General features: G+C 41.4%; 1 protein-coding gene and 1 long non-coding RNA gene across 2 annotated transcripts in view; one reads left to right on the top strand and one right to left on the bottom strand.

Moving 5' to 3' along the window:
• The window catches only part of PLS1 (plastin 1), a 98,833-nt gene extending 86,210 nt beyond the window's left edge, over positions 1-12,623 (bottom strand). Inside the window, exon 1 of the mRNA XM_028505007.2 lies at positions 12,545-12,623. The gene's annotated coding sequence lies outside the window, so the exon portion shown is untranslated. The remainder of the gene's footprint in view (positions 1-12,544) is intronic.
• LOC118498844 lies at positions 10,401-12,833 on the top strand. Its single transcript, XR_004901325.1, has 2 exons — positions 10,401-11,679; positions 12,082-12,833. It is a non-coding gene; the product is annotated as an uncharacterized LOC118498844 (long non-coding RNA).
• Positions 12,834-23,377: the final 10,544 nt, after the last annotated feature.

The following is a 23,377-nucleotide window of genomic DNA, read 5'->3' as shown; positions in this document are numbered from 1 at the left end:
GACTTTAAGTTAAAAACGAGGAAAATATGAATAAACTATGCACTTTAGTTAAAAATGCTATAATAATATTGGTTCATTAACGATAAACACACCATGCTAATGTAAAACGTGACTGATAGGATAAACTGTGTCAGTGTGGGGGCCTGTGGGACTCTACTATCTGCTGAATTTCTGTCCATCAAAATGGTTCAAAACTACAGAGTTTAATACAAAAAGAAGTGTCACCACAATGAGAGACCACTTCACACCCACTCAGATGGCCTTCATCAAAAAGACAGGCAATAGGGAGTGCTGACGAGGATAAGGAGAACCTGGAACTTCATACATGGCTGGTAGGAAGTAAAATGGTGTAGTCACTTTGACAAAGAGTCGAGTGGTTCCTGAAAGTGTGAAACACTGAGTTACCATATGACCTAGCAATTTCACTTCTAGGTATATGCCCAAGAGAAATAATAATGTATGCCCCCCCCAAATCACTGCTTCACAAATCTCATAGTAGCATTATTCATAATAGCCAAAATGTGGAAATATCTCAAATGTCCATCAGCTGATGAATGGATAAGTAAAATGTGGTAGATCTAGGCAATGGAACATTATTCAGTCATAAAGAGTGACGTATTGATGCTACAACATGAAGATAGCTTGAAAACACTATGCTAAGTGAAATAAGCCAGACACAAAAGGCCACATACGGTATGATCCATATATACGAAATTTCAAGAATATGCAAATGTATAGACAGAAATTAGACATGTCATAGCCTGGACAGGGTGAAGAGGGGTGCAGTAAGAAATGAGGAATGAGTGCTAATGGATACAGGGTTATAAAAATATTCTAAAACTTTGAGTGAACTAGACCTCGATCAAGTTGTTTTTAAAAACAATTACATCCTGTGCACCAAGAACACTGATAAAAGACCGTTGAAAACTACTCAAGGCAAAGATTTTGATATGTCTGGTTGGTGTGAAACCTTGAATGTCCCTGAGAAATCTTGCTGCTTGCTTTGGTCACACCCTCGCATCGTGGCCAAGGGCACAACGCCTGGAAGGAACCTGTGCACACAGAAGGTCTGATGAGCAGCGTCTGTAATCTCAGACCTCCCTAAAGTGTCCCCAGGCTGTGAAACAGGATTCAAAAGAATATTCCCACTGACATTTAATAAATTAATTTGCAAAAATGTCGACCATTATGTACCCTTTCAATACACTATCTCAGAATGTAGTCATTTCCTCCGAATTACTGGAAAATTGCAATGTTTTCCATTCTCCCATTATTTACTATTCTAATCCTACAAGAAATGTAATACTAACCTTGCAGAAATACATCAATAAAAACTTAATGTCCCACAGCACAACACACATAAGTAGAATCTGTCAGTAAAAATATAGAAAGTTTAATCTTTTTATCTTATATATTTGAGATGCACATTAACAGGAAATGTAATAATTTTTAAAACAAAACTACTTTCTTCAAAATGAAAGGGGTGAGGTTTTCCCCTTCCCATGTTAATCAAGTCTAATTTTATGAATCAAAAACTGAATTACTGTTGACATTTAAGAAAGTAAAGCCTATGGTAGAATAAAGTAACTTCTGGTTTTTCCTAATCTGATTTCTCTTAAAACAATAAAAGATATTTTGAGAGAAACAGAACCTCATTTTATTTCAAAGCTGAAATCACTTTTACATATAAGGATTATTTATATGTGAAACATTATTACATATTATTTATCTATGCAATAGTTTAGAATGCATAGGAATCTACAAAGATCCTTATACATTGAATTCAAGCTATGCAGCTGTCTCTTGGATGAGGCTAGAATATCTCTCAAAATTTACTGTCAGTAAAACAAAGAAAGGGGTTAGTAGTATAAATATAAGGATCTTAAGTCTTTAATCTGCAAGCAAGTAGAAGCTAGTATTAGGTATGTAGCTGAGGAGCGGATTGGTACAGTTTCACACATCCCTTCATTCCTTTTATCTCCCACCCCTCCAGCGGCTCACCAGGTGCCTACCATGCAGCAGGTGATGGGGCTTACAGAGTGAGAAAGACATGATCCTGCTCTGTGTGACCCCAGACGTGGACAGAAGAACTCAGAACAGAATAAATCTTAGTATGAGAAGATTTTTATCTAAAATGTGTATGGTGTCTTTCTACTTACACATTTTATCTTATTTAATCCACACAAAACAGAAGAAACTACAACCACCATGGTTCAGACAGGCTGGAATGACTGGGAGGTTCTCCCACCCCTGGGACCTCTTGGCTGTGGGCCTTGGGCAAAGGGGGTGAGTCATCACCTCTGTCCCACTCACTGTTGCCTCTTCTAACATCAGCTGACAATGGCAGCACCAGGGTGACAACTTCTATTTAAAAATCCACCCTTTTTTTCTTTTCCTACCACAGTGTAGTTCTCAGCACAGGATACTTTTCAGGTAATACACATGGAAGGTTCTCAAAATCTCCAATGCGACACAAATGACTTCCCCGTCTGTGGGCACTCCCCTTAGGAGATGAACAGATGCCCCCAGGAATGGAGGCCCCGGGCCTTTGTGCCCGCTGATCTCCAGACAAGCTCTTTGACACTAAACCAGTAGATGCTTTTGAATTTACAGCTGAAGTACTTCTGAAGAGAGACCACAATGCTATTGGAACCTTTCAGCACTCAAAGTCAGCCTGTGAGGATCTGCTCAGGGCTAACCTAACTTACAGCGTTAGGTTTAACATTGGAAATCCCCTGCTTCACAGAACAAGCCAGAACAAATACATTTATAATCTCTAAACCCAGTGATGCATTCATTTACGTATTTATTTTTGTGATTCATTTATTTTGTCTCATTTTTATAATTTGCCTTTCAGACTTTGAAATTGGTTATTCTTCTATATTTTGCATATTTTTGAAAGACAGAGAAGCCTTTAACGATGAATTAATTTTTGCAAGTCTTGAAATACACATATTAAAACAAGAACCTGGAAAAAGCATTTTTGGGTCAATGCACTGTAAAAAATGTTGCTCCTCCTCCTCTGGTGTGTTTGGAGGTAAGAAGCTGGCAGTCAGGGTAAGACAAGATAAGCCTACAACTCAACACTGCCGTCAGAATAAGCCCAAATCCCCCAAACCCATGTTTAAAATGTTCCACAATCTGCCCTTTTCAGTCTTGTCTGCCTGTACTTCCCAGAATGAACCAGAGTACTCGCCCAGGCCGAAGATGCACTTCCCCACTGCAGCTCTGTTCGGAGGTTCATTGCCCCTCTGCCTGGAATGCCTCTCCCTATTGCACCCCTGCTGACCACTCTCCACCTGGTGAGCACCTACCTGTCCATCCTTCAATGCCGAATTCAAATGCCCCGTCCCCCATTACTTTCTTTATGTAGATATGCTCCCTCATTTCAAAGCGTTTACAAAGCTGCATAAAACAGCAATTTTCAACCAGTGTGCCACAAGAATTTTTAAAACTTGCCATATCTGATTAGTCAGGGGTACCAGCCTCTTTTCCCTTCGACTGTCAAATAAGAAAAGGACAACCGCCAACACAATAGCCATCAGCTTAAATGAATCAAAAGTCTACCTGTTTTTTGGTCAGATCAGCAAAAATACCATTTTTTGGTGTGCCACAGACTTTTAGTATTAACTAGTTTACGTGTGCCATGAGATGAAAACAGTTGAAAATTGCCGGCACGAAACCCCAGAAGGCAGCATAAACCGCCATCCCTCACCTCTGCCCGCCTGCGCTGACTACCATAGTGAGAAGTGAGCCTTCCGTCTCAGTTCTGTCACCCCTGGTTTCTACCACCCTTACTGCTCTCAGCACCGGCTGCCTCGTGCTAGAACCTGAGTTCACGCGTGTTTAATCAATAATCAATCCTGCAAGACTAGATGTGTTTTGAGGGCAGGGAAAGAACTTTCTGCAATTGTGTGAGTTCTAGCTATTCCAAACATACTTGTTGGAAAAGTTTAACATTATGTCCAGATCAACAAAATAAAACCCCAGCCCTGGCTGGCGTAGCTCAGTGGATTGAGCGCGGGCTGGGAACCAAAGTGTCCCAGGTTCAATTCCCAACCAGGGTACATGCCTGGGTTGCAGGCCATAACCCCCAGCAACCCCACATTGATGTCTCTCTCCCTCTCTCTCTCCCTCTCTCTCTCTCTCTCTCTCTCTCTCCCTCTCCCTCTCCCTCTCTCTCTCTCTCTCTCCCCCTCCCTAAAAATAAATAAATAAAATCTTTAATAAATAAATAAATAAAACCCCAATATATACATACCCCCTGAGTATACTAGGCACTCCTAACTGGTTTGGGTCAGCTCCTAACATCATCTAACTTATGTTGGCTGCTCAGCCTTCTGTGGGTAGAATGGCCACATTGGCTGAACAGCAGTTATTTTAAAACATGAAATGCAAGAAAAAGGCTGGTTTCTTGGCCAGAAAGGGAGTGGGGGGTGATAGAGCCACATAAGAAACTTCCAGATAGCAACAAGGGGCACAAGGCCACACCCACTTGGAAAATGAGACTAATTAAAAAACCCTGAATCATCCATTTTTTGACGGTAGTCAAGTTTCAAGAGAATATTTTGTTTCTAGCTCATCTAACTCCCAGCTCCACACTCTAGCGGGGTGGTTCCCAGATCGTAACTTCAGCATTATCTAGGAAGTGGCCGAGATGAAATTCTCGGGCCCCCACTCCAGACCTGAAGAATGAGAAATTCTGGAGCGGGAACCCAGCGTTCTGTTCCTCAACAGGCTCTCCAGGTGAGTCCTATGCATGCTTAGGTTTTAGAACACATTCAAGTAGCACGGTTTCCTGAAAGGGCCAGCTCTTTTCTGTTTCCATGCTTTTTTGGCTCATGATGTCCCTTCCCCCATGGGATGGTCTTTCCTCTATTCTCTGTAGATTGAACTTGTACTTTCCTTTCAAGGCTCGGCTCAAAAGTCTCTACACCTTCCTCAACCCAGGGAACCGAATTAACTGCTCTCCATTTGTGGTCCCCCAAGGCTTCACCCCGCCCATCCCCCTGGTGCCCACCCCTGTCACCAGCTATCCCGGAGTCAACCTCCTCTACCTGACTGAGAAGCCAGGCTTGCAAAGACTGTGTCTGGCTCACAGACCTGCCCCCAGACCAGCTCCCTTTACTTAGTCACGTCCCTTTGATTTTTGCAGAGGAGAGAAAATATTTTTCCGGAACAAGCCTCTGATTAACAAGAAGAGAGCTGAGAGGCACCCAACCCTTCTCTCCACAGTGGAAATTAATAAATATCCTGTTGAGTGAAATCTGAAGTTTAGGGGCCAACCGAGACATCACTTAAAGAGCTACGCCATCAGAAAACACACTTAGGTTTTGATAAAAGTCAAGTATAAATTTCATAAAGAAATTATTCCCTCTGATCAGTAAAAGAAAAAATAGGGATTAATTGGAAGAGCACTAGGTTTGGGGCCAGACCGAAGCTCCAAGAGGACAGGGACCCTGTATCTGCCTTGGCCATCACTATGGTCCCAGTGCTGAGCCCACATTGTGTCAACTTAGAAGACACGGGTGCGAGTTCCACCTTTGCCACTTCCAAGCCAGTAACTTCACACAGGCAAGTCATTCTCAAAGTCTTGGCTGCTTATCAGTGGAAGACAGCAAAGTCAGACATTTATTATTGTAATTCTAATAAATACCGTACTGCTTTCCCTTTCAGTTCACTAATTGCTTTCACATGCAATGAGTTGTCTAATCGTCAAACCTGCAGTTGGAGAGGCCTCCTGCTCTTGGGGTCGGACACAGAAGCACAGACTTTGACTTTCCACCCACAGCCCTGACCACAGGCCGACTGATCTGAACTTTGAATCACTGTAAAGAGCTCATTCTGACTGGCCACTAAACATTTAGAGTTTCTTACATTACCTCTTTCCACTGACCATGATCCTGGCTTACTTTGACTGTTTGAGAATAAGAAAATGGATCAAGCAAATTGCTATTACTATTATTTTTCCAGACTTAATTCACTTGCATGACAGCTTTTGCTAAAAAAACATCTTTGATTTTTCGTGAGCTGCGTTTTGCAGCTGGCACATCACTGACCTGATAATACTGAAACTCTTTTAAGAACTGGGCCGCTCTTGGAAGCATCCCTGAGGCTAGAGTGTCCCTGTGAAGCTAAACTGAGGAGAGAGGAAGGAAGGCGGGACTTCACAATAACAGAATGCTGACAGCGTTCAAGTGAAGGAACGCAGGAGTCTTTGGGGATTGTTGGTTTGTCCTCAAAGGCTGTAAATACTAACCTGATATCTAGCTGAAGGTTCAATTATATACTAACATAATTGATATTGTGTTGATATTGTCTTCCCACCCAAGTATTGATGAATAGCATTACATCCCTAAGCAGAGAGCATTTATCAAACCTTAAAATTCTAGTTTGTACTGATTTTTATCTATAAAGTACATAGTGAGTATATATCATTGAGGGCCAAAAAAAAAAGGAAAGAAAAGAAAAAAACCAATACAGCCATAAAAGACAACATTTAAGATAAGAGTGAAATGAGTGAAAAAGTCTACTTGTGCCTTTGATTGTTCACTGTAAATGAGTTGGTTCTGAACCTACTTCTCTTTTATTTCAACATTATAATCTAGATTATAACCACCAGCTATGGGAATAATGTGTAAATAAAGCTGGTACTTTCTATCTAAGGCATTCAAACTGCTTGATCGACATCAGTTTTCGGTCAAAGACTGTCATGCGTTACCTTGGATTTTACGATTGTGACCTGTGGGTTTAGGTTTACTGATTTATTAACCAAAAAGGGGGTGCCACATGGGAATTCATTGTTGGGGAGAAGGTTTAGACAAACAGACCTTGGCCCAAGGCATAATTAACAGGACTGATTCTATATACATTTACCAATGTTTTAAACTCAAATTCTATCCAAATTCTATTTTGACAGCACTGGGAAACTCTTGTTTCTTGGTTCTCCAACAAACAGAAGGGGCTTTTCTCATTTTTTATTAAAAATTCCTGGGACTAGACCTTTAAACCATTTAATTTATTGAGTTTCTCAATAATAAAATAAACTAGTTTCCTCTAGTACTTTCAGTCTCAATGGTCAACCATTCCCCCAAATCTTTTGCTTTTTACCACAAAGAAAGCCCCTCCACAGCACGTCTCCCCCCTTACCAACGCATTCCTCCACCTCACTATCAGGAAAGACCGTTTCTCGTGTTTTCTGTGTGCAGCGTGTCTGTGTGCAGTCAGTCAGTCCCCATCCACATATTCTCACGGTTTTATAGCTCTAGATTGCTCAGATAAGTAATCATAAAAATTTAGTTCATGATAAAGTCTAAAGTCCCTTTCACAGCTGGACCTTATGAATAAACTATCTGTATGTCTACTGGAAAATAAACTTTCCGATAAAACAAATGTTTTCAGTGAAAGAAAGGCTCTCTGAATCCTCACTCCACTCTCACCCTTTCCGTGCGCACAGTATCACTACACACAGAAACCTGCTTTCCCAGCGGCCATGCTGTACGCTTCTCACCAGAAAAGGCAAACTGGGATGGACTCCCGACACAGTGGTACTGAAAAGAAGATGATCAAAATTAACACAGCCTCAAATCTCAAGCGATTTATGTACGTCAGCAAAATGTCCAGGGATCAAATTGTACAGCCATTTTATAACCAATAAACCTAGATGGGCGCAAAGGCCTCTTTCTCCTCCTCCCTGATCTTCATCATCATCAAGAATAAGCTGTTGATTCAGGTCTTTGTTCAGGGAAAGAGCTGGGTGGTGTGGTAAGTTCCTGGATGTTGAGATGAGTAATGGGTGCAGGCCAGAAGCAGGTGGCCTTTCCTTTCACATCTGAGCACAGGCCCTGAGGACGCACAGAACTGGTTCAGGAGCAGCAGGAGCAGGAAATGGAAGGAAGGCTCAGACAGCACCAGGTGGGGTGGGGATAACACTCTCAGCTGGACTCCATCTTGAAACCTTACGAGATTAATTAGGTTCACGTGTGTGTGAGGGCAGTTGAGGGTTAAAATTTTCTCCTATCCAACTCCACTGGTCAAATCTGGGGCCTGCCAGTCCTGCCTCTAAAACTTGTGTCTGACCTGGGGCCTTACCTGCGGTATCTGCACACATCCCCAACTGCGACAAGTCCGCACTGACTTCAGAACGTCCTGATATTGAGGGATCCAGAGGAAAGTGCTGGGGTATAGACTCTCCCTGGGGGTTTTGACCATAGTTCAAAAGCCTGAGATCAGGTTAAGGGTCAAGACCCACAGACTGGAAATTCCAGAGCACCCAGCAGTGGATCCTACACCCCGAGGGAAAAAAACATGTCCTCGAAAACCTGGCCACCCTGCAGTCTGTTGGCTCATACACAGGGCTTCCCACACACCCCACCTCCAGAGGTATCTCCTAGATCACTAGCAACTCACCTTTATCACCCAGTTCCTCCTGAAAGAGGAAGGGAGCAGAGCAGAAATAGTTTTATGGTACACCCAGAGAAAGAGTTGCTGTCTCTCCCTCCAGGAAAGCTTCAAAACTAAAAAGGAGATAAAGACTATGTGGGATAATTTTAAAAACAAACAAACAAACACAGAAAGATCCATCACTGTTTTGTTTCTCAGATTAAAGTCTGGCTCATGGAATGTTGGGAGTTTCACCAGTCAAAATCTGTAACTATTCTAAATGGGTGCAGCCTAAGCATCTGTCTGGGTTACCACAGATAAAATTTTGTACAAGATACTTGTTTAAGCTCTCAGTGCACGAGGTCAGGTAGCCACAAGTCAGAGCAAAGCTCAGTTCAGCCACATGTCAACTGTGTGACCTCAGAAATGTGATTTTTATCTAAACCTCAGTTTTCTCATCTGTAAAATAGGAAAAATAATTGCATCAATATGATAGGATGGTTTGTTAAGATTAAATGACATATTGCTTGTAAAATGTTTGGTCATGGAAAACATTCTATAATAATAGTTACTAATATTACTATTGTTATTTTGAGAAAGTTATATAATATAGTCATTTTAATTCTAGACTTGAATATTTGGGCATTTTTTAAGTGTATGAGACATTAACTTCAACATACCACCTGATTTTGCATTTGGCTGTCCAATCAATTTTAACTAATGTCCCAAATTCAAAGAAGCCACACCACTCTACCTGCCCAACCCTCCCCTTCCCTCCAGGAAGCTGTGTCTCTGCCCTGAATTGCCCTCCCTTCTTAATACTCCTCTGAGGAAAAGCAGCACTGCCAATGGACCACAGTGACCAACTGCTTGTGCGTGTGCCACCGGCAGCTCAATGCAAAGGCTGTGTTTTCATTCGTAACATCTGTTGTTCCAACTAAACAAATATTCCAAACTGGGATTTGGGTTCTAAGGAAATTACTTCTGTCTTGTTTTTACAGGTGGAGGGTAAGATTACAATTCTCTTTCTCTCTCTCTCAACCTTGTGCCTACTTTCCTGGGTTACAAACAACACAGCCATCACTTAGCACCTCCTGGTAGTATACTGTCTCTACCAAACACACGCTCAGTCCAAGGCCTGTGGGCTGACCTGCTCACGTATTCTGCCCCTAACAAGCTGAGCTACAGTGACCATTCCAGACTCCTCCTCAACTCCCTCAAATGCAGATTCCCAAAACCCCAGTCTCACCCCTCTCATCACTCTGTGTACTCAACCTTGAACTGGTCTATCATCCCTTGTCTCATCTCTTCCAATGACAAGATTTCCGCCCATCGGCCATCAGGTTCCTGACTTTAGATTGATCTCCAAGGGTTTAGATCCATAAAACATTTCAAACTGGAGTGTCCTGCTGCCAACTCAGCCTCATCTTGGGGCCAACCACCTTGAAAAGTAAGGGTTAATGAAACAAGCATGGGGCTGGTAGTAAGAAAACCTGAGTAGAGGCTCTGGCTATACCACTAACTAGCTTAGTTGAGAATATCTCAGTTTCTCCTCTACGTAAGGAGGAAATAGTCTGGATAAAGTGGTACCTGATGGCTCTAAGATCCTAAATGCCCACGCTGTCCATGTCAAAATACACTATTTATTTATCCATGTATTTATTCATGCAATAACTATTGAATGTCTAACACTACAAAGCTACTGTGCCTGGAATTATGAGTGATTGGGAGATTAAGATCATCTCCCAAAGAGCTTACCATCTAAGATGGTAAATAAGACAATCACATCAATAACTGCAAGAAACAGAAAGAAATAATGTCATAATTGAATATACTTATAAGATAAAGAGTATTACACACCTATAACCAATACACCAAGCCTGAAACTAAAGTAATTTTCAACATATCTTTCATCAGATGCATTTTCCTTTACATCATTTCTGAAGTCTGTGCTCTCCACTCTGCACTTAGAGTGACATGCTTCAGTCCAGGCCTTGGGTGGGCAACAATCTCCTATGATAATTTTACCTTCATCCCCAGCACTCCCCTAACTGATGTGTGATCTCTCATCAAAGTATGAGAATCACCCCATCAAGCTGGTTTGACCTAACGACTGCTTGCCATAGCCGCAAGGTGGCCTTCCCCGTATTACAGAACATCTGCATCCAATCCCTTTAAAAACTCTCTGTGCTTCGCTTCCTCCCTCCCACAGACAGTGGCTGAGAACAGACTTTGTACTTTGTGCTGGGTGGGATGTCTAAGTCATAGACTTTAACCTCCAAGAGCTTACGTACTGGTCAGGAAGTTGGCGCATGTGCTGAAACACAATAATTCAGAAATCTGAAAACAAGGGGGATACTAGCCTCACAGACAGCAGCATTAAATGCTAGAGGCTTCAGGAGATGGAGAGCTACTTTCTGGCCACAGTAAATCAAGGAAAGCTTCTAGGAAGAGGTCACACCTGAGCTGTTCCTGGCAGTATGGGCTGGACTTCAGAGAGGGCAGCAAACAGGTATTCTGGCCCATGGGCCCAATGAGACTGAGACAAAGAAGGAGGGCAGTTTAACGACCAGCAAATAGTCACATGGGGTTTGGGCAAAAGAATACTTTCTTTTTTTAGAAAGGATCCTTGTTGAAAGAACTTTACAAAGTACTAGCAAGTTTAGTAGCAGGAATAACTAATTATCTGCCTAAGCCCAACTACACAGTAGAAAGATGTATTTGTTTAACCACCTAACCCAACTGTGAAGAGAATGGGGTGGGGGGGGACGGAGTAGAAGGAGCCCTGAAAATCAGAAAACCTGGGTCCGAGGCCCAGCTTTGCTAACGAAGGGCTCCAGCAGCCACAGCAAGTCATTTAACCTCGTTGGTCTCAGTTTTCTCATTTGTAAGCTGAAGCAGCTGAACTGGCTGACCTGGAAGGTCTCTGCAGTCCAGAACTAAACGAACTGTATATTATTTCTGCCATTAAAACATTCATCGTGGGGGGTGGAGGGAAAGTCAGGTAACATATTCCCTTTCCATGCAGGTTTCTGTTCTTGAACTAAAAATTTCTTTTTCCTGAACTTACTAATTCTATGTATATGCTTCCCATGTCATAAATTTAAAATAACCTAAATAATGTTCTGTGTGTGTGTGCGTGTGTGCACGCACGCGCTCCTCGAGGCCTAAAATTTTGTTTATGGCTCACAGGTTATCCAAGAAAGTTGTGCGGTACAGCCTTAGCTTTGTAGGAGTGTAACCAATACCGCAGCGCCAGGAGAAAATACCTCTGTATAAGCCACAAAATGTTGACAGGTAAATAAAGGGGAAAAAGTGAGAACTCTGGTTACTCATCTAAAAGACAACTTTCTTTTAATAGCACCAAATGAGCCCTGGAATAACAGTTACATAGAAAAGTAAGGGGGAGGGGATCCTGAATTTTAGAAAATCTCTACTTAAAAACGCAGCTAACCTTGGCCAGGCACCTCAGTTAGCTGGAGCATTGTCCTGATGCACCAAAAGTTGTGGGTTCCATTGCCCCCTCAGGGCACACACAAAAGTCAACCAATGAACGCATAAATAAGTGGAACAACAAATCCATGTCCTCTCTCTCCCCCTTTCTTTCTCTGAAATCAATCAATTAAAAAAAATTGTAATGCAGAAAGTTTTTGGCACTGAAATTCGCTGTAAGTTTGCTTTTTAAAATGCCGCATGCAGAGGCGCCCTGCTCCCGGAAAGACACCAAACCCAGAAACCACGGATGCGATTTCACTCCAGCCCTATTGATCTTAGGCACCAAAAGGCGAACAAACCCGGCACGCTGTTGAAGCGAAACAGGCTGGATCAAAAAACTGCTGCTGTAGCAGCAGCCACCCACCCGAAGTTTATGATAGAGAAGAAAACAGCAAAGTTAACAAAATGCCTAACTTTACACAGGGAATCATAACACAGTTATTAGGTTTACTTTGTAAGCAGCATATACCGGTGTACACAACTTAAACACCTTCCCGAAAAGGGCAGAAGAGCACCAGGACGCCGGCGGGCAGCCTCCTCCAGAGCGGCGGGGGGGAAACCTGGAGAGACTCCCCTTATGCCGCTGTGCGCCAGCGACGAAGTGAAGCTTTGTGCTGCGCCTGTGGGTCCAGCCCCGCCTCGGTTACCCCACCGCCAGCCCCCGTACCTCCAGCGGTTGTACTGCCAGCGCCCGCAGGTCCACTCTGCAGCTACCTCGCTGCGCTCTCCTGCGGCGCTCAGGCCACTGCGCATGCCCGGCCAGCACCTAGGGCCAACAAACTCGGAATCCACTTGCCGGGTTTTGGCAGCAGCTCCCAAGGAAAAGGACCGGATCCTTGAGGGTGGGTTCAGCTGGAGCGTGCAGGGAGCGGCCAGGGGGACTATTGGATGAGCGATGCGGAAACGTTACCCCTGCTGCCCAGGTACGCAACATTTACGCCTCTCCCAGCCTAAAGGTGACCACCTATGTCTCTGGGATGAGCTTAGCACAGTAGTTCTCACTTGAGTTGTTAAAACAGATCCCACAACAGAGTTTCAGATTCAGTTGGTCTAAGGGAGGCCCAACAATTTGCATTTCTAAATTTTCTCAGGGAAAACTGTTGCTACTAGTCCCCATACCAGGCTTTGCGAACCGCTGGTCTAGAGAAGAGGGGGTAGTTTTTTCTCCCCCTCCCATTTTGGGGATTTCACAGAAACATTTTTCCCTTTATTAACAGCCCCACCTGTAAATAACTACACCTCACACTCAAACGAAGGTGGGATATTTCCTCTAGCACGTGAGTCAAGTAAATGGAATGTAGCCCCAACAGTGCTCACATAGTTTGCTAGCAAATCTATCATGGTCCCTTCAACTCTGCCCCGGCAAACAAAAGGGGTCCATAATTTGCTGCCCCTTTAACTCAAAATAAGTCCAGTGTGGCTCCTCAGTACCTAGCACAGTACTGAGTACAAAATAGGTACCCAAGAAATCTTGAAAAGATATCAGTAGGGCTGGAGAGATGGAAAGATGTTGAAATTATTTTAGGAATCCAAAGGAATTGGTAAGCAATTAAATATGGAAGTACGTGGGCCAAGTTTGGGAAGGATGGGGATTTTTTCCCTGCCTTTCACCTGCAGAAATCAGTGGATTTAGTATCCTTATCTGAGTCCAGATACACAGAAGGAGTTAAACATGTAAGTTCTCACAAAAATATATCTTAAAAATTTAAAACATGCATCTGCCATACAAGCCCACCATTCCATTTGTGAACGAGAAGGGACTTCTGCAATAAGACTTATGAGTCCAGTGGCAGAAAGTAACCTCACAGGGTGATCTGAACAGCTCCTAGCTAGGCAGATCATGGCAGGTAGTCACCCCAGGCATATAACTTGTTTAGTAAAAGGTTTATCTTCCCCTTACACAAGCTCTTTCCAGTTGTTCTTTAGGCATCTAAATTAATACACATTTGAAATGCCAGAGTATTCTTCAGAGTATTTTTTCAGACCCCTCTGAAGCACCCAACCTCCAGAAAGCCCATAACCTTAACTATCCCATAATCAAATCCATGCCTCCCTTTCTCCCACCTCCATGTTCCCTTCTTTTCCTTATGTTCCCTTCTTAATCCCAAATGTGTCATTCCCTAGAACATTTGAATTCTCGCTTCCCTGCAATTGTCCTAAGTTTGGCTCACATAAACTCAAATAAAGATTCTCTACAGGTTTGGGTGTCTCTTATATTGACACAATCATAGGTATTACCCAAGAGAAATTAAAACATATGTTCAGTCCTGGCTGGTGTTGCTCAGTTGGTTAGAGCATCATCCTATAAACCAAAAAGTTGCCAGTTGATTCCAGGTTGGGGTACATACCTAGGCTGTGGATTCGGTCCCCAGTCAGGGTGCATAGGAAAGGCAACTGATCGATGTTTCTCTCACATCAATGTTTCTCTCCGTCTCTCTCCCCTGTCCCTTTCCCTCTCTCTAAAATCAATAAGCACGTCCTCTAGTGAAGATATAATAATAATAATAATAATAATAAAGTATTGTCCTTAAAAATGTCTAAATACAGACTTGAACATGAATGTTTAGAGAAGCTTTTTTCACAATAGCCACAAACCAGAAGAGCTCAGCGTCCATCAATAGGTTAATGGATAAACAAATTGTGGTACATCTTTGCAGTGGAATACTACTCAGCAAAAGAAAAGAAAAGAAAAGAAAAGAAAGAAAAGGGAGGGGGAGGGGAAGAAGGAAGGGGGGAAGAGACTCATACATGCTTCAACATGGAGAAATCTCAAAGTCATTATGCTGAGTAGAAGATGCCAGAGACATGTGTGATTTCATTTATATAGAGAGCCCAAACCAACCTATAGTGATAAAAAGCAAATGAGTAATATCCTGAAGTTAGGAGTAGAGGCAGAGATACGCTGGAAAGGAGCAGTAAAAAATATTTTGGGGGACCACAGAAACCTTCTCTTGATTATAGTGAAGACTTTATAGGCATAAACTCTGTCAAAACTAAATTGTACATTTTAAATTAAAAGTTTGGAACACTCGCCCTGGCTGGCGTAGCTCAGTGGATTGAGCGCAGGCTGGGAACCAAAGTGTCCCAGGTTCGATTCCCAGCCAGGGTACATGCCTGGGTTGCAGGCCATAACCCCCATCAACCACACATGATGTTTCTCTCTCTCTCTCTCTCTCTCTCTCTCTCTCTCTCTCTCCCCCCCTCCCTCCCCTCTCTAAAAATAAATAAATAAAATCTTTAAAAAAATTCACACAACTCAACAACAAAAAATCATAAAAAAAAAAAAAAAGTTTGGAACACTCGATTCTAAAAGTTACAAACCCCAGATGTGACTTGTAAATGTACTGCTGGTAAAACTAAGATTTCCCAAAAGTATTCCCCAAATATAAAACAGTAAATACAGTATTGTTGGGAAACCACCCTGCCTGGTTTCAGAAGCTATAACCCTCCCATGGCTAAGGCTGAGTGAGTGACCTTCGGACCATAAGCCACTAAGGAGACAAAGCTCATCTCCCTGGCAGGAGCATTGCTTCTGCTCTTTTACTTCATCCATAACTGGCCCCCAATGCTAGATCAGTTAGCCAATGACAGGTAAGATTCCTCAAGGGAGGGACAACCTAAGATAGGCACAATCATAGGGAGGCCCTAGGGAAGGACATGGGGGGCTATATAGAAAAAGGGGGTGATGGACCCTTGCCCCTCAACTTTGACATAGCCTGAGTCCTCCTTCCATCTGCGAGAAGTCTCCTCAACTCTTGGCTGCCTTACTTCCCCCGAATGACTTAAGCCTGAAACAATGACAGAGGGTGGTGCAGCCCTGTGCTGGAAAGGGCGGGTCCCTAGGGTGATCAGGCCTAAGGAAGGATATGAAAAATCCTGTGAAACCTGCTTTGCTAAGACTGCCCTCCTTTAAACGATAAGGGTCGATAAGGGTCCGAGCAGGAAATGACTTTGTTTTCCAAAGTTTTATAGCCCTTTAGCTAACTGCCCCGACTCAGAATAAGCCCTAGTAGTTCTTCGTGTGCTGTCTGTTGTTTGATCCTTACTGCCTGACAATGATTAATGAGCTTTACCTGTATCCCTGTGCAAAATGAACCTAATAAAAGTCCATTGAGGAAAAGGCTCTTGGTCCTTCTTTGAGAGATCGGCCACCTTTCCTCCCCAAGCAGATCATGTCTTGGTAGACTTATTCTCATCTGTGGTGGATGGGAGGCTCTGCGGGCAAAGCTCCCCTACAGAGTATATCGTTAGAAATGCACACCAGTGAATAATTAGAAAGAAAATTGTCTGCTGAACTGATTATATCACTAACAATCAGAAATAAGGTTTTCAAACTGTGTTTCCAAGAGCCTGGGTGTCATGGAGATGATAAATGAACAGGGCTCTGGGTCGAGGCCCCAGTCCAGTCAGCACACTACTACTTCCAGATTGGGGTACCCTCTGAGATTGAACTTGATAAAAGGGTTCCACTGATAATTAAAAGAGCAATGGTTTAGTGAGCACAAGCATTCTGGTCATCAAAAGCATACAGTCTAGTTGTAATAACCATATGTTTCAGTTTTTCCCGAATAGTTCCAAATTAAAATATTTCTTTATCAAGTGAATTTATATCTAAGCATGTGTTTCAACTGATGGTTGAAAAAAATAAAATCAACTGAATTTGAAAAGGATAATTTTCTGGCTCTTCTATAGCTTATGTAAAATTTTAGTAATGTAATAATATTAATAATAAATGTTAATAACATAGCTAAGAGTTATTTAGCTCTTACTATGTACCAATAACTGTTTTAAGCACTTTAGAACATTTTTTCACTGAACAACCATGACAACCCTATTAAGGTATTCTGTTTTTATAGGTAAGGAAGGCACAAAATATTATTTTTCTCATAATACAGCTAAATGAAGAGTAAAAACTAAATTGAAAACTGTATTTTATACAAATACAATCTCTGCTGATTTCATACTTTAGGGCAAAGAAGGGTAATCAAGCAGCTTATTACATCCTCCATCCTCCCCCCACACCTTGCCCATCCTTATTTGAAAAAAATAAAATAAAATCGGGTGCAACATTAACTGAAACAGAGGGGAAGCATGAAAAGAGCTGTAGAGAGTGGCAGAGACTGTTCATTGTCCCCAAATAGCTTTTTGTTTATGACATATGGGTAATCCTGGTTTTGAAAAGTTCTCATTATGCCATTTTACTGCTATGAAAAACCTACAATTGCACTTGTTTTTGCTAACTGAAAGAAATCTGAAGAGGACCTTTGCTTTTAGAAAAAGAGAAGAGAAGAAAAAAGAGTGGCATTCATTTTGCAGCATCCCTTACAGAGGCATGAGCACCTGAGCAGCAAGAGTGGCCACACCTGGCTCCCTTTCCAAGAACCTCCGTGGCATCTCTGCATCAAGCTGTCAGGGCTTTGAACTGTGTCTGTGTGCATCTGGGGTTTACCTGGGTTTATTTTGTGCATCATTAGCAAGATTGTTCTAAGGTATCAGAAAAGTCTAAGAGAACACATAAGGGTATTACGTTTAGTGTAAAACTCAAAGTAATTAAACATATCTGGTATGATTTGGTAAGTTATTTGGGGGGTCTGGGAATGCTAAAAGACTTTTCCATATAAATTAATGGTATTTGTTTCTTTGTTTTACTCCATTTCGATGTATGAAAACTTTCATAGGAAGTCTGTACTATTGGACAGTGGTAAAACCTGTATTTATGCAATGATGGCATATCAAAATAATGGGCAATTATGGACTAGTCAGTACCAGATACCGTGGATTGCCCCAGCTTTCTCCTTGGATGCCTTCTTAGATAGTCAAAATTACGTTTTCCAGATTCACTTTTGGCTAGCAGGCCAGATATGAGTCATGTAAGACTTGGGTGAAAACTGAATTGCATGAAAGAGAGGGAAGGCATGATCCTCTTTTGGCGGTTTCCTAACCCTTTCAGAGTTAGCAACCTCCCTGACAGGTATTTGGGGAGGTTCTTGAATGCTCATGACAATGTCTGTTTCTCCCAAAGATTCCATATATAAATCTATCTTTCTTAACTGACTGCTTTACTCTTAAACTAGCAAAAGGAACATCAATCCTGAAAAATGCACTATCCCTCTGGGAAACATGTTGAGTTCATCAAAAATGATCAGTAAATAAGTAAGAAAATGAATACAAGGAAACCATAGTTCAGAAATCTCAGTAAAAAGTACAGAATACTTTTAATCTTGGGGTCAACCTTCATAAGCAAGACTCAAAACCCAGAAGCCATTAAAGGAAAAGATGGAAAGATTTGATATAATAAAAATTAAAATTTCTTTAGAACAAGAACTAAGTAACAGACTAAGAGAAGATATTCTTAGAATATAAATCAGAAAAGGGTTAACATCTATAATTTATCAAAATGCCCCTGTAAATCAATAAAAAGACAACCAAATTAAAATCAATAAAGTACTAAATAGATAATTTATAGGAAAAGAAATCCAAATGATTAATAGTCATACGAGTAGATGTTGGAACTTGCCATTAAGTGGAGAAATGCATATAAACATATACATATATAGATACAAGTGCTTTCCCCAAAACCAATCAAATCAGAATCTGTGGGATTAAAAGCTTCCCACCCACATAATTTCAAGGTGTGTAGGCAAGGTTAAGAACTATTGCTCTAAAACACATTGACTCAAAGTGTGGTGCATGGACAAATAACATTAGCATCACCAAGGAAGGAGCTTGTTAAAAATTCAAATTATTGCTGGTCGGTGTGGCTCAGTTAGCTGGAGTGTCATCCTGTAAACTGAAAAGTCTTGGGTTCGATTTCTGGTCAGGGTACACTCCCTGGATTTCAGGTTCAGTCCTAGGTCAGGGTGCATGCAAAAGGCAGCTGATCAAGTTTCTCTTTCACATTGATGTTTCTTTCCCTCTCTTCCCCTCTCATTAATTAAAAAAAAAAAAAAAGCAAATTATTGCCCTGAACAGGCTCAGCTGGTTGGAGCTGCATCCTGAATACCAAAATGTGGGTTTGCTATCTGGTCCAGTCACATACCTAGCCTGCAGGTTAGATTGCATCTTTCCCTTTCTCTTTCTCTCTCTGTCTCCCTCTCCCTTCCTTCCTCCCTCTCTCTCAAATCAATAAACATATCTTCGGATGAGGATTAAAAAAATGCAAATGATTGAGTTCTCTTTAAGGCACATTAAATCTGAATCTCTGGGGCTCAGGACTGTTTTAATAAGCCCACCATGTGATTCTGGTACATTCTCAAGTTTAAGAACTCAGAAACCTCTGTGCTCAGGCTTCGGGCAGGTGCCTGTTAGCTAAGACATTTCCTGTGTTCCATTGTTTCTGAGTTGCCCAGCAAGAATTTGCCTGCCATGTTTGTTCCACTCTTCCTCAACTACCTAAATTGTCAGTTCTTACTTTTGAAATCTAATACTTCATTCCCCTCCTTCTCTTTTGTTCAAAAATGTTATATATACCCAATGTTGTTTCACTGTCATTGGAATTTTCACAAATATGTGAATCCCCATGGACATATATTAAAATTTTGATTTGTGTGCTGTTAAAAAAAACAGAGAAACCTCTTTCCTTGAACTTTATTTATATTATAGAGCTATTGCAAGGATAATAGCAGATGAAACTATTTTGAGAAAAATAAATGTAATGATTGCAAATGCAAATAATCATTCCCATGCAAACAAATTTGATATAATCTTACCATCACACTTAACAACATAAATGGTAATAATTCATTACTGAGATAGAAATCTTTTGGACACATGGGAAAGTAGTCCATGTCCTTATTTCTGATTTGTCTCCAAATATAGTAGAGTCCTAGTTCTATTGGGTTAGACAAAAAGTTTGTTTAGTTTTTTCCGCATGATGGCTCTGGGAGTGCTAAGTTGCCTTTAACTTCATTCAAAACAATTTTGTTAGATTGTATTGTGGCAGCTGTCATATCAGCATGCATTTAAAAAAATCAAAATTGGTGAATTTTTGTGCAGCCATTTTAATATTGAAGATGGAAGGAGATACACAACATTTTCAGTGTGTTATGCTTTATTATTTCAAGAAAGGTAAAAATGCAGCTGAAACACACACACAAAAAGATTTGTGCAGTGTATGAGAAGGTACTGTGGCTGAAAGAATGTGTCAAAAGTGATTTGCAAAGTTTCTTGGAAATTTTGACATTTTGGCAAATAATCCTTTGCTGTGGGGCCTGTCTTGTTCATTGGAAGATGTTGAGCAGCACCCCTGGCCTCTACCTACTAGAAGCCAATAGCAGGAGAGAGCTGACATACTCTAATATCCAAGTCAATATAGTTATTGGTGAAAAAGAAAAATGTGTCTTTACTTTACGGAAAAAACTAACAGGACTTTTTGGCCAACCCAATATTACATAGCCTTAGTAGATGTGAAATTGCCACATGAATATGAGAACAAGTAGCTTTACTTTCGAGTTTCTTAAATATTGTAAGTTCCCCTATGAGGACTACGTATTTTTTGTAACATTCTATTTTTTGCAGTGTTTCTACTAAATGGGACAAGTGTACTTGTGCAGTTTGGCTGTACAAGATCATTTATTCTGTTCAGTTTCAGAATGTTGACTTGTGTTTATGTTGGTCTGTTATTTGAGGCTTTATCGAATGAAAATCAACAGACATGTACCCCTTTTTACCCATTAATCTGTCTGACAACATTTAGTACATAGTCAAGTTATTGACTCAGATTTTGAAATGGTTGCTCTGTCTGCTGTGTAGAACAATTCCAGCATCAGCATTGACTAGGAGTAACCTCATAAAAATTATTTAAAATGCAAACCATTAAACAATAAAATAATCAATACTTTAAAAATTATTAAAATTATTTAATATGAAAATTATTGAGGGTGAGTGTACCAAGGAGATATATTTTGAAATTCATTCAGGTGTAGAAAGAAACTTGCACAATTGTAATTTTTATCTAATTGTTAAAAGGTGTCCATGTTAGTGTTTACTTTATGATATTAATTAGACAGCGAAATCTTGATGTAATACCACAAATGAAGTAAATAAATCCAGTGCATTATAATGGAACTTGCACAGCTTGGCTGCCAGGAGTTTTGGCTTTTGAGAACCAAGTGATCTTGGTCTCACTTGAGTTGCAGTGCCACCTAGTGGTTATTCCAACTCTAGTTTAATCATCAATGGGAATAATTCTACCTGTATGCTGTATGAAATTTCAGGAGATGTTGGTTGATGCCCCTTTGCCAACTTGATCTGGGACACTGGACTTCGGACACGCCAAGGCCCCAAGCACACTGGGGCCCACTCAAGCATCTCCCCTTCCTGCCTCACACTCGCCCTACACTTCAACCCCCATCTCCCAAATGATAAAAGAGGAGGTGAGGCAAAAACAGGAAACAAGCAACAGCTGTATTATGTCTGAATTTACATTATCATGAATTTGATGTATAATATAGCACTAACTATTAAGTATATGTAGTTAATAAACAAACATGCACATATAAGTGCATAGTTTTTAAATTTTAACAATATTTTGAATAATCAAAACAGTTGGGAGACTCCCAGTGTAGAGAATGGATTGAAGGGAAAACATGCCCAAAGGAACAAAGGCAAGCTAGAACACCATTGAAGTAATTTTGGCAAGAGACAGTGATGGTTTGAAACTAGAATGATGGCAATGGGATTTGGAAGGCAATGGATAGCTTTGAAGGTCAAATGGAGTCCTTTTAGAGACCTTTAAGAGATACAAATGGAAGTATTTACAGATAAATTGATATGGTGTCTGGATCTTCTTTAAAATAATCCAATCAAGGAGAAAAGAAATGGGGCAGGAGAGTTATAGATGAAAAGAGCTGGCCCCTTCCAGTCAAAATGGATGGTGGTGTAGGTAAATGCAACTTGCCTCCTCACACAACCACATAAAATTTACAATTAACCTATAGAAGAACCATCATTCAGAACCATCAGATATTGAGTTGAATGGAAGTCCTACAATACAGAATTAAAGAAGAAACCACAAGACTGGTAGGAGGGATGGAGATGCAGAACTGGCTGCTCCCACACCCACATATGGCAGACAAAAACTGGGAGGGATACCTCGGGAGCAAAGAGTCCCAGCTGCATACCAGACCACCCATCCCAGGATTCCAGTGCCAGGAAGAGAAGCACCATAACTTCTGGCTATAAAAATCAGTGGGGACTGAGGATGTGGAAGACAGAAATTACAAGATTCCCTGGCAGTTCCTCTTACATGGCCTATGTACAGACTTACTCAGACTCACTCCCTCTGAGCTTCAGCATGGGGACAGCAGATTAAAAAGCACCAGAATCATACAAGGAGGAACTGAATTGTCAGGCATCAGGAGAAGAGTTTGAGGGGGCAGGTTTCTCCCAGACAGAAGTGCTGGCAGAAGCCACTACTCTTTTCCTGAGCCCTCCCCCTCACAGAGACACAGAACCATCAGGCAAGTACCATGTCTGAGACACCATCAACCTGGCTAATACTGTTTGCCCCACCCTAGTGATGCCCTAAGGCCTTGCCCCACTCAGATTTTGGGCCCACCCAAGTGGTTTCCAGTGGCTTTTCCATACAAATGGAAAAGCTTGTCTTGGCTTGTCTTGGCCCATGCTTCAGATTTTCCTAAATTCTCTCAAACCAGTGGCATCTGGCTTCAGTGAACTCTGTACCTCTTGCTAAGTTGCCCCAGGCCTGGCACTAGCAACAACCAGGCTTGGTTCACAACTTGGCCTCTCCTGGGCACTTCCATGCCCAGCACAAGTAGCTACCATCTGAAGATCATTTTGTAGCTTATGCTGTGTGATCCCAGAAGAACACAGGTAGTCGTTGACCTTGGATGTACCAACAGCAATCAAGGCCCAACTACAGGAAGAGTGTATACACAGAAAACACAGTGAATACAACTCGGGTACCCAGCTTGGGTGCTAGGGGAGGCTGTGCCACTGGACCCTACAGGACACCTACATTAGGCCACTCTACTAAGCTTGGGAGACTTAGCAACTCTATCTAATACATAGAAACAAACACAGAGAGGCTGAAAAAATGAGCAAAACAAACAGGGCCCAAATGAAAGAACAGAATAAAACCAGAAAAAGAACTAAACAAATGGAGATAATTAAGCTGCTAGATGCAGAGTTCAAAACACTGGTTATAAAGATGCTCAATGAACTTAGAAGCTCAACAATGTAAAAAAGATCCAGTCAGAAACAAAGGATATACTAAGTAAAATAACAATTTACAGGGAATTAACTATAGGCTGGATGAAGCTGAGAGTCAAATTAGTGATTTGAAATATAAGAAACAAACAAACAAAAAAAACCCACAAAAAAACAATCAACCAGAACAACAAGAAGAAAAAAGAATCCTGGAAATGAGAATAGTGTAGGGAGCCTCTGGGACAACTTCAAACATACCAGCATGTGCATGATGGAGGTACCCGAAGGAGATGAGAGATAGTAAGAAATTGAAAGCCTATTGAAAAAATAA

Source organism: Phyllostomus discolor, chromosome 2 (genome assembly GCF_004126475.2).
Source record: "Phyllostomus discolor isolate MPI-MPIP mPhyDis1 chromosome 2, mPhyDis1.pri.v3, whole genome shotgun sequence".
In the NCBI taxonomy this organism is placed as follows: Eukaryota; Metazoa; Chordata; class Mammalia; order Chiroptera; family Phyllostomidae; genus Phyllostomus; species Phyllostomus discolor.
Note: the sequence above shows the minus strand (reverse complement) of the source record. Positions and strands in the feature narration are given on the sequence as shown.